Here is a 15,015-nt window from a genome sequence, read left to right on the forward strand (position 1 = left end):
TTGTTCGTGCCTCCCACATCCTCATCCAAGTTATTCATGTCTTTTACAAGCAAATGTTAAGTGCTCCTTCTGCTGTCTGTGCTTTCCATGTACTCCTCTCCTCAAAACTTAAGCTGCTCAGTGTCTTTCCAGACAGTCCTCCTCTATTTTGACAGTCATGAGCAGGATTCCCAAGAGATGGTGAGGAGACTTTAAGAACATCCATGAAGTGTTTTCTCAGTCTTCCTGGAAATCCTTTGCCTTAATAGAGCTTGGAGTGGAGTGCTTGTTTCAGGAAACTGGTGTTAAGTATCAGACAATGTGCACTGGAGCTAGTAAGTGTGATTGGAGCCTCGATGCTGGGTATGTTGGCCTGGGAAAGGACATTGACATTGATTTGCCTCTCCTGCAAATGGAGTTGGAGGATTTTGTGGAGACATCACAAGATCACAAGACCACAAGTCAAGGGAGCAGAAGTAGGCCATTTGACCCATCGAGTCTGCTCCAAAGAAAAGGGGAAAAAGAAAAAGAAATGAGAAATGGGGAGGGGGGGGGAGATACTACCAGGCTCAAGGACAGCTTCTATCTTGTGTGGTGCATCTTCACTGCTTCAAGTACTTACTGAGGCTTGTCTAAGTCTTCAAAGCATATCAGAGGATGGTAATCACTGCTATCTGGCACAGGGACTGAGTGCTTCAACTTCAAATACTCTTTCTATCAGTAGGTTGAAGTCAGTGCCAATGCAATAGAGGCAGTGGTGAATTTTGTTCACAGTGTCTGCCTTCGCTAAGAGGTGACTCCCAAGATCTGGAAAGTGATCAACATATTCCAAGGTCTCACTGTGGATCTTGATCATTGTAGGCAGTATTCTGACCTGGAGGCAGATTTGTAGAGGAACTTTCTCTTCTGAATATTTAGTGTAAGGCTGAGTTTCTCATATATTAATGGTGATTTGGAGATATCAAGAGCCTGAATATACAAGTACACAAGCAATGTCTATTAATGTAATTTGATGACCAAGGTCGAAGTAATCTTGGTTCTACAGTAAAAGTAAAAAAGACCCTTCACACCATGGTCACTCTGTCTTCTCTCCCTTCCATCAGGCAGAAGATACAAAAGCTTGAGAACACATACAGCCTGGATCAAGGACAGCTTCAATCCCACTATTATAAGACTTTTAAACGGACCTCTTACACGATAAAGATGAACTCTTGATCTCTCAATCTACCTCATCTTGGCCCTTGCACTTTACCTTTCCACCTGCACTGCACTTTATCTGTAATTGTAACACTATTCTGCATTCTGTTATTGTTTTCTTTTTGTACTACCTCTATGTACTTATGTTTGGAAGGAGCTGTCTGGATGGTTGCAAACATAAGCTTTTCATTGTATCTCAGTACAAGAGAAAATAATAAACCAATTACCACAGGGTTTGATTCTAAAGTGGACCAACTGGTTCAGGTTACTGCTTGCATGCCATCAGCTAGCAAATATAAAGTGCTGATGATTTTCTGAGGAGAGTCAAACTTAAAAACCATTCTTCCCAATCCTTCTTGTTGACAACTTTTGTGAAAAGCTGTTTATATTAGTTGGTGGTGCTCCATAACTTTCTCTTGGATTTATCACACTATTAAGGTCATGTCTTAATGGACAGAATCCATATTGTCATTCTGTGACAGACGGTAGGGGAGCTCCCCTATGATTACCATGATTGGATTTGTCTCCAGCCTTAGAGATAATCATGATTGCTGAATCTCGGAGATGAGGTTATGAATTTATGCCATTAGAATTACTCCAGGTAACGAAAATATTTTAAAATTCATTCCTTGTTCTTCTCTGATTCAGCAGCAAGAGATATTCGCAAACAAAGGAGGCACTGTACACGTGTTAAAGGTTATAGAAACTACTTTATTAGAGTTATATGAAGAATAAAATACAGAAAGAAAGAAGAATACTTAAAATACAGAAGGAAGCAAAATAATACTTATCAATCAATCAATGAACTGATCTATATAATGCCGGAGGGAACCTCAGGTGTCCGACAGCCTTTCATGCAGCATCGGTTGCGACCCAACCTAAGGGAAGGTCTCGATTTGCACAAAGAAGGTGCCCCATTTTATACCCCTCAAAAACTTAACATAACTTTTACCCCAGTAGTTTCCATTCCTTAGTGGTACCAGCCTGTACCTTCTTATCACTCATGACCTTCGGCCTAAACACCTAACTTAGAAACAGAGACAACAGGTCTGTAAAGAAGAAAACATTCTTCACCAGTATCTAATCTCAATGATGTGCATCTGTACTCCCATAAGTTCTCAAAACATTCCCACAGTCTGAGCTGACACCATTTTGTGTTACACACTACTGCACATACTAAGGAGGAATCAGAAATGACTTTAGGCTAATTTAACTCTTTCCTCACAATGTGTTCCAATTTCAGCTGTGATACTGTATGATCCAGAGACCTCTATTCTTCAGCTGCCAGATGGAGTTTTCAACCTCTTGGCAGGCTGGGTGACTCCAGTTGTTCTGTGAGCTGTGGGATGGAATGAAGGACAGTATCTTGGTTGAGGAGATCTTTGAAGTGCTTCTTTCAACAGGTACTGATTGCCTCTCTGTCAATGAGTTGGGCCATAGTTTCCCACAAATCTGAAGAATCTGTGGCTACTATGTATCTACTGAGTTGTTGGATCTCTTGCACCTTTTTCAGTCCCCATCTGTTTTTAGGACACATGTTTTGGGTTGAACTTCAGACTTCAGATACCAATTTCCTGCTTGGGTTGTATTTCAAGTTCAGTGTTGATGTTTGAGTTGTATTTCAAGTTTGCGTTTATGAATCAAGCTGTGGATCTACTGGTCAGTCTCAAGAAACCAGTTTCTGGTGGAGAAAAGAGTCTCTTCACAGATGCTAATGATCTTCTGGAAGCTGAAGCACTGTAGATGCTCTCTGGTTCCTGTTGGTTGGGAGTTGTCATGCCGTCTGTGAGGCATTGACTGAGTGGAGCTCTCTTTGCTCTTGAGGCAGTGATTTGCTTAAGATGGCATTTCTGTAACTATAACAACTTAGGTGCCAGGTTGATGGAGATGACAGACTAGATTAAGCGGTGCTCAGTCCAGCAGTCATCACTATTGATCATCAGTGGGGATAATGTGGATATATCTGTCGTCTCTAACTCGGATGACGATGCAATCTAACGAGTGCCTGGATTGAAGGTGTTGCCATGAGGTTTTGTGTTCATTCTTTGATGAAACAGGGTGTTGGTTATGACAAGAATGTACTCCTAGCATTTCATCAGGAGGGGGACTCAGCTGAAGTTAGCTTTCCCTATTCCTTCATTGTCAATTACACTTTCCAAGAGCTCATGCCCTTTCTGACTCTGGCATTGAAGTCACCCAGGGAGAATCAGTCAATGCACAGATGACTGTAGCATGCTGGTTCTGTGTTAGAATGAGCTGGAGGGTGTTGAGATGCCCATTTACCAACAGAGGGAGTCACTGAGATGCCATGCTTGCACATTCTTAAAGAGAACTCATCTTTCTATTCTAATTTGCCCTTCCAGAAGAAGGTGTATCTGTTATCCTGTTCTTCAAGCTGTTCTTCTCCTGCTTGTCTTGTCAGGGTGATAAAATGAACAACAAAGCATCCAGAGTTTCTAGATTATAAATGCACTGACATTCAGACTTGCTGCTGTTAATGTCATTTGTAAAGCCAGCATTTATTGCCTATCCCTAATTGCTCTTGAGAAGGTGATGGCAAGGTGGCAGTGAACCACCTTCTTGACCTACTGCAGTCCCTCTGTTGAAAGTACTGTCACAGTGCTGTTAGGGAGAGAGTCCCAGGATTTAGAACTAGCACCAATGACATATTTCCAGGTCATGGCTTGGAGAGGGACTTGCAGGTGGGGGTGTTCCCATGCAGCTGCTGCCCTTGTCCTTTTTGGTGGTAGAGGTAGTGGGTTTGTGAGATGCTGTCAGAGTAGCCTAGGTGAGTAATTGCTGTGCACTTGATAATGTCAAATTGTTTGTCCAGGCCTCTGGTTACCACAACAGTTACCAGTTTGGTAATTTAACCATTGCCCCATCATCTCACTACCATTGAGGTTGTCCAGGCCAAAGTACTCTATTTGTTTGTCATTTTCATCAAGCATCCTGGACATGTTTGCCATGTACACCATGTGCAACATGCACTGCAGTTGTTTGCCAAGTCTTCTTCAATAGCACCAGGAAATTTTTTCAATGTCTACCATGAGATCAACAATACCATGGATATATTACAGCATACAAATTCTTGTCAACACCATTCTGACTGAAAATATATCTGCAAACTCTCTAGTTAAAATACTGTCACTCTGTTTCTGAGAGCACAGTGGGAGAACCTCTACCAAAAGGATAGCAGTTGGTCAAAAAGACATCTGTCAAGTGCAGTTAGGGATGGCTGCCAGTGCTGCCCATGTCCAATAAGGGAATATAATTAAAGAAAAACAAAATACCTCATTGCACCACAGTTTGCATCTCATTGTCCAAATCAATTCAGTGTATTTATATGTTAAATCAAGATAAAAATCATATAAATGTCAATTAACCATTCAATCTTGTGCATGACTTCAATGCCTCTTCTGTGTGGCAATATCCTACTGTCACCCACTGTTGCTGCAGCCAAAAAGGTAGAAGGCCACCTGTCTGTGGTAGAAGAGGCTGCAGATGGCCATGAAGGAAGTTCACAGGTAGGCCTGGCCCTAAATGATGTGCTGCCTCACATAACAACCTGGACTAGTTGGCTGACGGGCAACAGTAAGGTCTGTTACAAGTTGTAGAGGAGGATCCACAGATGCTGTGCCCTGGGAGACCTCTCGATTACTTGCCCCTCTTGCCAATCATGTGAATCATGTGATGCTCTTCCAGGATGACACTACAGTAATTTGAATACAGTTTATTGGATAGAGTGGAAGACAATCCCACTGAGCTAAGAACTTTAGACAATGAGGATGGTAATCTGGTTGCCTGTATTAAAAGCTGTAGAGAATTGGGCTGCAAAAGGGAATAATGCACGTAATTGAGTTACAGAGAATGCCATTTAATGACTTTATGAGAGCAGTTCCATTGAATAACTCAATCAGTGAACCTATAAGCATCACTATAGAAAATGCAGGCAGAACATGAAAATTGAAAAAAAACAACTGCTCTGAACGAATTTATTAATATTGGAAACAAGACTTGGGATACTGTAATTTTACATGGAAGAGAAAAATCTGGACAATGCATTTGACAAAATCATTGATAATCCTTAACCCAAGGAAGGAAAATTTACGTCAATGCATCAACCATCATTCCATTAGCCTCATTCATCATCCAATAAAGGTACTTTATGGAACATTATTAAATAGGCTCAAGCTGCAAACAATCTACATTAGAAGAAGAACAAACTGAACTTAGATCTGGAATAAGCATCAAAGAATATATTTTCCACCAGCGAGATTTCCGTCATAATTTCTTAGACTTTTGAAAAGCTGTGACAAAGTTTGGCAAAAATGAAAAGGCCGGCTGAAAAACAACAAACCATGACATAAATCTCAAACTGCTGAGTGATGTAGAAGAATGTAGTGGATAACAGCAGAAGTACACTGAGACTGACCTCTATCATCATGTTTATTTAACTTATATGTGGAACAAATTATGTCAAATGCCTTCAAGAGCAGTATCTTTATTTTTATTCATTCAAGAGATGTGGGCTTCACAGGCTGAGCCAGCGTTTAATTGCTCATCCCTAACTGACCTTGAGGTGGTGATGAGCTGCCTTCTTGAACCACTGCAGTCCTTGAGGTGTGGGTATACACACAATGCTGTTAGAGAGGGAGTTCCAAGATTTTGACCCAGTGGCGATTAAGGAACAGTGATATATTTCCAGGATGGTGTGTGGGTTGGAGGGAAACTTCCAGGTGGTGGTGTTCCAATGCTTTTGCTGTCCTTGTCCTTCGAGTTGGCAGAGGTCATGGGTTTGCAAGGTGCTGTATAAGGAGTCTTCGTCACCCTGTAGATGGTACAAACTTCTGCTACCTTGCATCGGTGGCAGAGTGAGTGAATGGTTGTGGATGGGGTGCTTATCAAGCAGGCTGCTATATTCTGTATAGTTTCAAGCTTCTTGTGTGTTGATGAAGCTGCACTCATCCAGACAAGTGGAGAATATTCCATCACATACCTGACTTGCCTCGTAGATGGTGGACAGGCTTTGGGGAGTTAGGAGGTGAGTTACTCTCCTTTAGGGCAACAAGAAATTAACAATCATTGTTCGTGGGTGACAATGATTAAATAATATGAGATTTTAAGCAAATGACAGAAAGACCAGATAAGGCTGCCAGAAGATATAGAATGGAAATTGGAAATAAAGACAGAAAATGCTGGAAACTCTCAGTAGACCAGGCAGCATTTGTGGAAAGAAAAACAGAGCTAATAGTTTGGGTTGAAGATCCTTTGTAATAACATCAGCCAGTAGCATCAATGATGCAAAAAAAAAGACAAAGTAGAACCGGAATAAATAACTCACTTCAACTGGAGCAACCATTCCAGAAGAGGACACACAGGAACAGCTATTACAAATGGATGTATGGAAAAAAAACTCAAGTAATCAAGTAACAACGGTGCTAGAATAGAAACCCCACCTATAATGCTGTCATGTCAACTCTGTGGCTATTGGAGCTGAACCCTCACTAAGGGATGAGGAAAGCAAGCTGAGACCATTGAAGTGCAGTGTTTGAGAAGATACTCACACCTACACTGCACACAGAGCAAATTAATCTGTGAAATATCAAATCAAGCAATGTCAGCAAATGCATTTTTTATTTGAAATCATAAGAAAAGGAAATATGTGATGCTTTGGTCATACAATGATTCTTGGCACCTTTACCAACAGTATTCTGCCAGGTTTTATAGAGGGACAAAGAAGAAGGAAAAGCTGGAGAAAGCAAGTTTATCAATATTGATTACTGGACAGGATTAAAATTGACATTGCACAAAGACAGCATTTGAGAGGTAAAAACAGTTAAGAAAACTTTGCTAAGGATAAGTAATTTTAAATTTCTATGTAAGGACAGACTGACTTGGGTTTGTTTGGAACAGAGTAATAACAGTGGTTTTAAAGTGTCATTTTCCTAGATCTGCAAAGCCAGTCTCCTCCACGTACCACCGTCTATTTCAGATTTCCAGCATCTGCAGGTTTGTTTTATTTTCAGGACAAACAGGATGTTGGCTTTTACTGCAAGAGGATTTGAGTGCAAAGGTAGAGTTTCTTGCTCCATTTTTTAATGCCCTGCTGAGATTACAGTTAGAATATTGTGTACAGATCTGATCTCCATACCAAAGAAAGGATATACTTGTCATTGAGAGAGCACAGCAAAGGTTGACCAGGTTGATTCCTAGGGTTCTGAACCTGTTGTATGAAAAGAGATTAAGCACACTAAGTCTGCATTCTCTTGAATGTCGAAGAATGAGGGATGAGGTCATTAAAATATACAAAATTCTTGGGACTTTACAGGATGGATGAAGAGTCAACTGCTTCCTTGGTGGCAGTGTCTAGAACCAAGGAGCACAGTTTCAAAATAAGGAATTGGCAATTCAGGACTGAGATGAGCACAAATGTCTTTAAGATTCACTACCTAAGAGTGTTGTGTAGGTTGAGTCGCTGAGTATATTCAAGACAGATAGGTTCTTGGATATTGAAGGTATGGAGTCACTGCAGGAAAATCCAACTGTATTCCAGTTGATAGCTCTCAGTACTGGATATCACTGAAGCACCTTTGCTTTCTGGGGGACTATGTTTACACATCTTTCCAGTGCAGATCAGTAGTAATCCCTAAGCTGCTGGTGGTGGTGAACCTGGTAATGACAAATGCAGTTGAATGTCAAGGAGAGGTGGTTAGAGTGTCACATATTGAAGATGATCACTGCCTGGCTGCTGATCCTACAAACAATTTAGTGGACCAGTCAAAAGCTCACATGATCCCCTTCAAGTCTTAGAGAAGGCAGTTTAACTGCCACACCTGCAACATTCTTCACCATGTTAACTTCATACAGGAGCTAAGTTACAGGTCAATTGACATTCTGATTGTTTGATGAAGAGGTGATCATTCAATGACAGACCTTGGTATTAGACATTGCAAGTTACCTGCCACTGCCCAAGAAGAAATGGGTTCACAACTGCTACTTTTCCTCATCCAGAAGAAATCCCACCAAGATCTTGGCCTTAGGGGTCCTATTGCTCAAAAACCCAGTTTTAGTGAAACTATATCTGATTCCTTATATCTTGGTGAGTCCAGGTTTTGATTTTAAAATTCTATTCTTACAAGTTTCTACACTAAACAATTATCACACTGATATAGTAAAAGGAAAAACATCTTCTAAAGGTTATGTGAGATGCTACTTTATACAATATATTTGAAACACAAATAACAATTCAGATACTGCAACATACAAAAGTCTATAATTTTACACACAGCCCCAATTGTGGACATGAATTCTTCTACTGATGCCTTTTAATTGTATCCACCCTATTTATAATTATCACTAGCTGTTAATTCTCTTAGTCATAGTCTCACAACAAAGAAACATTGAGTCCATGCCAACCATCATGCACCCATCTACATCAATCCCATTGTAATCTTATTTTAATCTCCCTACATTTCCATCAACTCTTCCTAGATCCTACTGCACACCTACACATGGGGATGAATTTACAGTAGCCAATTAACCTATAGACCTGCACTTTGGAAGGTGGGAGCAAACTGAAGATCTTGGAGAAAACACAGATAGTCACAAGGAGAACTTGAAATTTTCACACAGGCAACACCTAGAGTTAGGATTGAACCCAGGCTGCTAGAGCTATGAGGTAGCAGCTCTACAGCTACACCACTGTGCCACCCTCTTTAGCCTTCAACTATGAATCAAAATTATCTTCTATTTACCTTCATTCTATATGCTAGTTACTTCACACATAAGTAAACATATTTGCATACACACTAGTATTTCATCATCAGGCCACACATGTCACACAATATAAACATTCTTCGTTTCTGTGAGATTTAACAAAAATATCACTGTGAATCTGGAGATCCCAGCTTATCTGATCTCTTTGGTCCCAATGTGTCAGGAGTGGACAGGTTATCAAATGCAGTTCTCTTAAAATAAATATGTTCACAGACAAGTGTACAGCATTTCCATCAGAAAGTTGTTAGCTTCCTATTACACTTTCCTGACATTCTTTAGAAAGTATTTGTATTTGTATCAAACAGTGTTTAAAACAAACAGCCAGAGGAACTCAGCAGGTCAAGCAGCATCTGTGGAGGCAAAGGGATGGAGAATAGCCAGTATAAAGAAGTGAGAGGGAGGGGAGAGACAGGGGCTTGTACAGGTGATGTGGAGGAATGAGGGCAGATGGAGCCAGGTGGGACAGAGGATAGGAAGGGTAGGCCAAGGGAGAAGAAATGCAGTGGATAGGTGATGGACAGATGGAACCAGATGGGGGAATGTAACTGATCTAGGCAATGGCTGTGGGGCAAGAAGAGGGGAATAAAGGGAGAGAAACCTTGGGGAGATGGTAGGAATGGGAAAGGAACACAGTGAGTGTGAGTTACCTGTAATTGAAAAACTCAATGTTCGTGCATTGGTCTGTTGGCTAGCCTAGTGTAATATGAAGTGGTGTTCTTCCAGTTTGTGTTTGGCCTTACCGTGGCGGTGGAAAAGGCCAAGGAAGACAGGCTTGGGAACAGGAAGGGGAATTGAAATAACATGCAACTGGAAGCTTAAGATGACTGTTGTGGACAGAGCACAGGTGCTCGGCAAAACGGTATGCAAGACAAGTTTTTCACTGTACTTTGGTACAAGTGACAATAATAATCCAATAGCAATTCCAGTGCCTAGTCTACACTTTGTCTTGTCAATGTAAAGAGGCCACATTGGAAGCATCAAATGCAATAGGCAAGGTTGGAGGAGGTGCACGTGTCTCTATCTCTCCAGCCTCTTGTCTCTACCTTCCCCTCTACTTAGCCCATCTGGCTCCATCTGCCCATCATCCCCCTCTTCACCAGGTTCTACCTATAGCCTGTCAGCCACTGTTTCACCCTTCCCTCTTTATACTGGCTATTTCCCCTTTGCACTCTCAGTCCTGATGCGGGGTCTCGACCCAAAATGTCGGCCATTCCTCTGCCTCCACAGATGTTGCCTGACCCACTGAGTTCCTCCAGCAGTTTGTTTTGTGCTCCAGGTTCCAGCATCTGCAGTCTCTTGTGTCTCTCGTATTTAAATCAGCCAGTTAGTGATCGCCACCATTTAGTGGTATGATTATCCACCTTTTCTTTTAAATTATCCCCAGTCGCACTGCAACTATCTTTTATTCAGGTAGAATTTTAAGATCAGCCAGAGCATTTCAACAGCCCAATGTACTAAACAATGAATACATCTCTGCCAAATCAGCTTTGAAGTTAGCATATGAATGAATGTTTGCAATCTGTTTTCTCAGCCTCTGTTTGAATTGCTTGCGTGCTTTGAAGTTTAAATTTACCCAAACCCTGCATGTACATTACATTTGGATCAATATGTGCACATCTCCCTGGTAAAGCATTGCCTCTTGCGCATCATTTCTGGAAATCAGTTTCTTTGCCCAATTTTGGACAACAGCAAAAGTGAGGTCTAGAGCCAACTAAGATGTGTGGATTATTGGTAAATGTTGTTTAATAGTGCTATTAATGACACCCTTCACTTTGTAGATGATTAAGAATAGACTACAGGTGTGGTAATTAGCTGGACTGAATTTATTCTGCTTTTTTGGGGACAGCAATTTTCCGCAGTGCTGTATAGGTACAGGTGTACTAGAACAGCTTGCATAAAGGCAGGGCCATTTCTGGAGTGTGTTGGTTCTGAGCAATATGAGCTGAAAATCAGATCTATTTGCTCATTGTCAATGGTGTACTTAATGCCATTTTAATTCTGATCTTTTAGATATCCTGTGCATACACCTGAAATAGGTGGGTGTCAATTTAACAATTGCAAATAAGGGTCCTCTATGTTCTGTAAGACTCAACTTATATTCTTCACCAGCTTTTATATGTTAGTGACTAGTTCAACACTAGTCCTATAACTATGGGAGAAATAGTTGGGGAGGCACCATTTGCTGTGTAATCTACTCAGCTGCTCTATGGTAAAACATTGGTTTGCACAGTTTTGACTATGAGTGAACTTTTTTTTGTTTTGGCAGCATAGCTTTGGACTATTATCTGGCTCAATCAACACTTGGATTTTATCCAGGTGTTTCTGGTTGGCATTATAAATGTTTGAGATATGCCTTCTGCAGCTTTGCTCTTTCCAAATGTTTACCCTGTAGCTGCTCAGCTGTAGATTCTAGCCCTCTACCCTTCTTCTACCCACAATGGTGCTTTAAAAACTTTGTTAGGCACCAGTATGAAAATGCCCCTACAGCTTTGACTAACGCTACAGTTCATAGATACACTTGCAATGTGTGCTGCATTAATTCAGTGATGTCTCTTGGTTGCTGTTCTCTATTGCCCAGAACAGTTTTAAAAAAAGCTTAATGAAAATTGAAAAACAAAATCCATTTATACCAACATGCCATAATTATTGCTTATCTTATGAAAACATTATATGATTTTGATGTACATTCTAAACCAGAGTGTTTCCAAGAAAAGTATACAAGCTAGTAGCTGTTTTCATAGAGCAACCATAGAACTACACAACCACTAAACAATCTGCTGGTTAATTTCTATTAAAAAATGTCTTGTCCTTTGTTAACTCTTTTCTCTAACTGGTCATGAATTGCAAAGGCACATTCTGGTACTTCTTCAACTGTTTGTTGGCTGCAAAATTGGGTCACATAGTGTTGTTTTTATTGCGCCACATGCCTATTTGCTCAGAATTTCATTCACAAATCTCAGCATATGGGATGACAGTAACATGTGCACACATTGGAAGCATGGAGACTGGACAGTTAGTGATATAAATTCTTGCAGAAAGCTGATTTGATGCTTGCCCTGTCTCACTATCCACAATACCAAATATTTGCTACATAAAAAGGATCTTCAGTGACTTGTGGGCTTGTTGTGATTATGTTCATGAGATCTGTGCTAATTGAGAGATTTCACAGAATGTGATGTGCAAGAGAGCGCTTTTCATGCAGGCAATGAACCCTTTGGTGTTGTCATGTTAGTCACTTAGACACCCAGGAGGATAAAGAGAGGGCCAAAATCAAGGATGTCTGAACAGAAGCAGCAAAGGGGTAGACAAGAAGGGCAAGGAAGTTAAGATGGGCTCACCCCATCGAGGTTTTCAGGGAGAACTGATCATATAGGCACCCAAATGGAGCAAAGTACCCCGAATCCAATGTTCTTCAAAAATCTAACACCTGCTGTAGACTGAGCCCCAACCACAAAATGTAGATAGCTTTGCCTGCAGTCCTTAAGATTGCCCCTGGATATTAGCCAGTCTTTTGACTTGTAGCCCTTAGCTGCATCTGAGAGGTGATAGGGGCTTTCCATTCAAAAGAGAGGGGAATTCATCCTATCCTCATGCAGAGTGTACAGGCATCTGGCATTTCCAAAGCTTCTGAAATTGTTTACATTGACATTGCATTATAGGCTCCATTTCAAAGTCCTAACCTATGCAGCAAGCTTAAGGGCTTTCACTCCCTTGATGTTCTACCACTACCAGATAATCAGGATTGTGAATGCTGTTCACCTAGGGATCTCACATAATTCTTTCATTCTAGGTCAGTCCATTGAGCTACCTTCATGCTACCGTGATAAACCACAGAGTGGCTATTTTGGATAAAGGCCTGTGCCCTGAACTCTTGTCTTCCAACTTAGTCAAAGCTCTACAAAGATCTATGTATCCTTATGGAAACCATGAAATCACTCACAAAATAATAGAGACTCCCAGCAGTGTCATGAAGCAAAGATTCTAATGCCTGAATCAATTCCAGGGGTCTCTTCAGCACAAGCCATTCAAGGGTCTGCCACCAACATCATTTGCTATATTTCAAACAGACTTTCTAAATGTGGACACATCCTTTGTATGTGGCACCACAGCAGGACGTGAAGAAGGAAATGCAGGAGGCAAAGACAAGGAGGCTTTCACTGGATACAGTATTGGGGCCTGATTAATTGTTAATCAATTCCAGTACAGACTCTGTCATAAATGTGTAAATGAGACAAGAACTAGGCAATATTGAGACATGGGCTGATGGGTGGCAATTAACTTTTGTATTAGATATTCAATGACATTATCACTGTCTCGTCCCCCATCATCAATGTCGTGAGGATCATAATTGATCAGAAATTAAATCAGACCAAATACATAATTACTTTCTTTGAAAAATCACATTAGAGGTTGAGTATTTTGCAGTAAGTAACTTAACCTCTTAACTTAATTCATCCTTTCCACCATCAGTGTAATGTTATTTTCTCTATTTGCCTGGCTGAATGCAGTCAGATTATTTCCCTCTTGTCTGGGTCACTGCAGATCCAAAATGCTTAAGTTACCCAGATGAGAACAGCTTGAACAACATGCAAGAAACTTAATAGTATCTAGGGCAAAGTGACCTATTGGAATGGCAATCCATGAACCAGTCTTCCCCTTCCAACACTCTTACCACTGGTGCAGTGTCCCCCTAGTGTGTCCCATCTACAAATTGCACAGCAGCAAGGCTTCATCAACAGTAGCCGGACAACTTACAACTATGTAGAAGGACAAGAACAGAACTAACGTGAGTACATCATCGTCTACAGGGTCAAACTTCATATCGTTCACAAGCCTGGCTTGGAAATAAATCCCTGCATCTCCCTTGTCAATGGGTCAAAGTCCTGGAACTTCCCTCTGAACCCCATTCTGGGAGTACATTTACCATTAGCACTATAGCATGTCAAGAAGTCAGAACCTTAACACCTGAAGGGCAGTTAAGGACGATCATTCATAGAAGACCTATCCGCAACATCCACATACAATTTGGATAAAACAAATGAAAAATAAAGAAAAACAAATTCCCTTCTTATCTTCCCTCTATATGGTTGATTATTTCAGCATTCTCTTGACTACAGCTGATGATTATAAGACCAAAGCAATCAATGTTCAAATTTACATCTAATCATTTGTAAAGAGTTGAAGTAATAACCTTCATGTATATGTTTAGTGCTAGTCTTCTATGTGCTTTTGCTTATCCTACTGCTTCTATACGGTGCCCTCCTAGTGAACGCAGCAAAACTGGTGGAAGGCACTTGCAGTGGGTAAGGCTAAAGAGAACTGAGGCAGACAGCTCCAAGCTGTTCTGAACCTAGAAGGCCTGGCTCTGGACTGCACCACTCACCAGACACAGCAGATATCTAGTACAGCTATCTGACTGATATGCAGTAGATCATGAATGCTGTTAATCTGAAGTTCATGCTCCAATGAACTACAGTTCTTTTCCAGGAATCCCATTACCCTATTGGATTGCTGGACTACCGTGACCCCTTCAAAGACCCTTTGATCACTCGTATCCAGAGCCATGATGTCAAAGGTTTGAGCCTGTATGGCAGCAAACTGAACTAGGATGATTCTCTATTTAGAGAAAGATATCTACCATCCTTAACTTTATGATTCATACCCACAGCAATGTGATAACACTTAACTAGTGGCCTAGGAGGGCAGTCAATTTCATTAAAAACACAATGCAACATTGGCATTTACCACTTTGTCCTTCTTGAAGTCAGCTTACCCCTACCTTCTCAAGGACAATTAATGATGGGCACTGAATATTGGCATTGCAAGAAGCACCAATGTCATTTGAAGATATACAATAACTGGAATGGTCATTACTTGGAAAGGTGGGCTCCAAGCCCCAGGTAAAGGCCTGTGCAAAGAGTTTGACTTCTCTGTTCAGTGAGTCTAACCAAAGTCACAAGCATTTCTTTTTGTCTATAGGCTATTTATCAACACCCTCAATTAAGTCCTCTAGAGCAGAACTAGTGTGCATCCTCACTCTCCCTAGTGCTGGCATCTTGG

This window comes from Pristis pectinata, chromosome 21 (genome assembly GCF_009764475.1).
Source record: "Pristis pectinata isolate sPriPec2 chromosome 21, sPriPec2.1.pri, whole genome shotgun sequence".
In the NCBI taxonomy this organism is placed as follows: Eukaryota; Metazoa; Chordata; class Chondrichthyes; order Rhinopristiformes; family Pristidae; genus Pristis; species Pristis pectinata.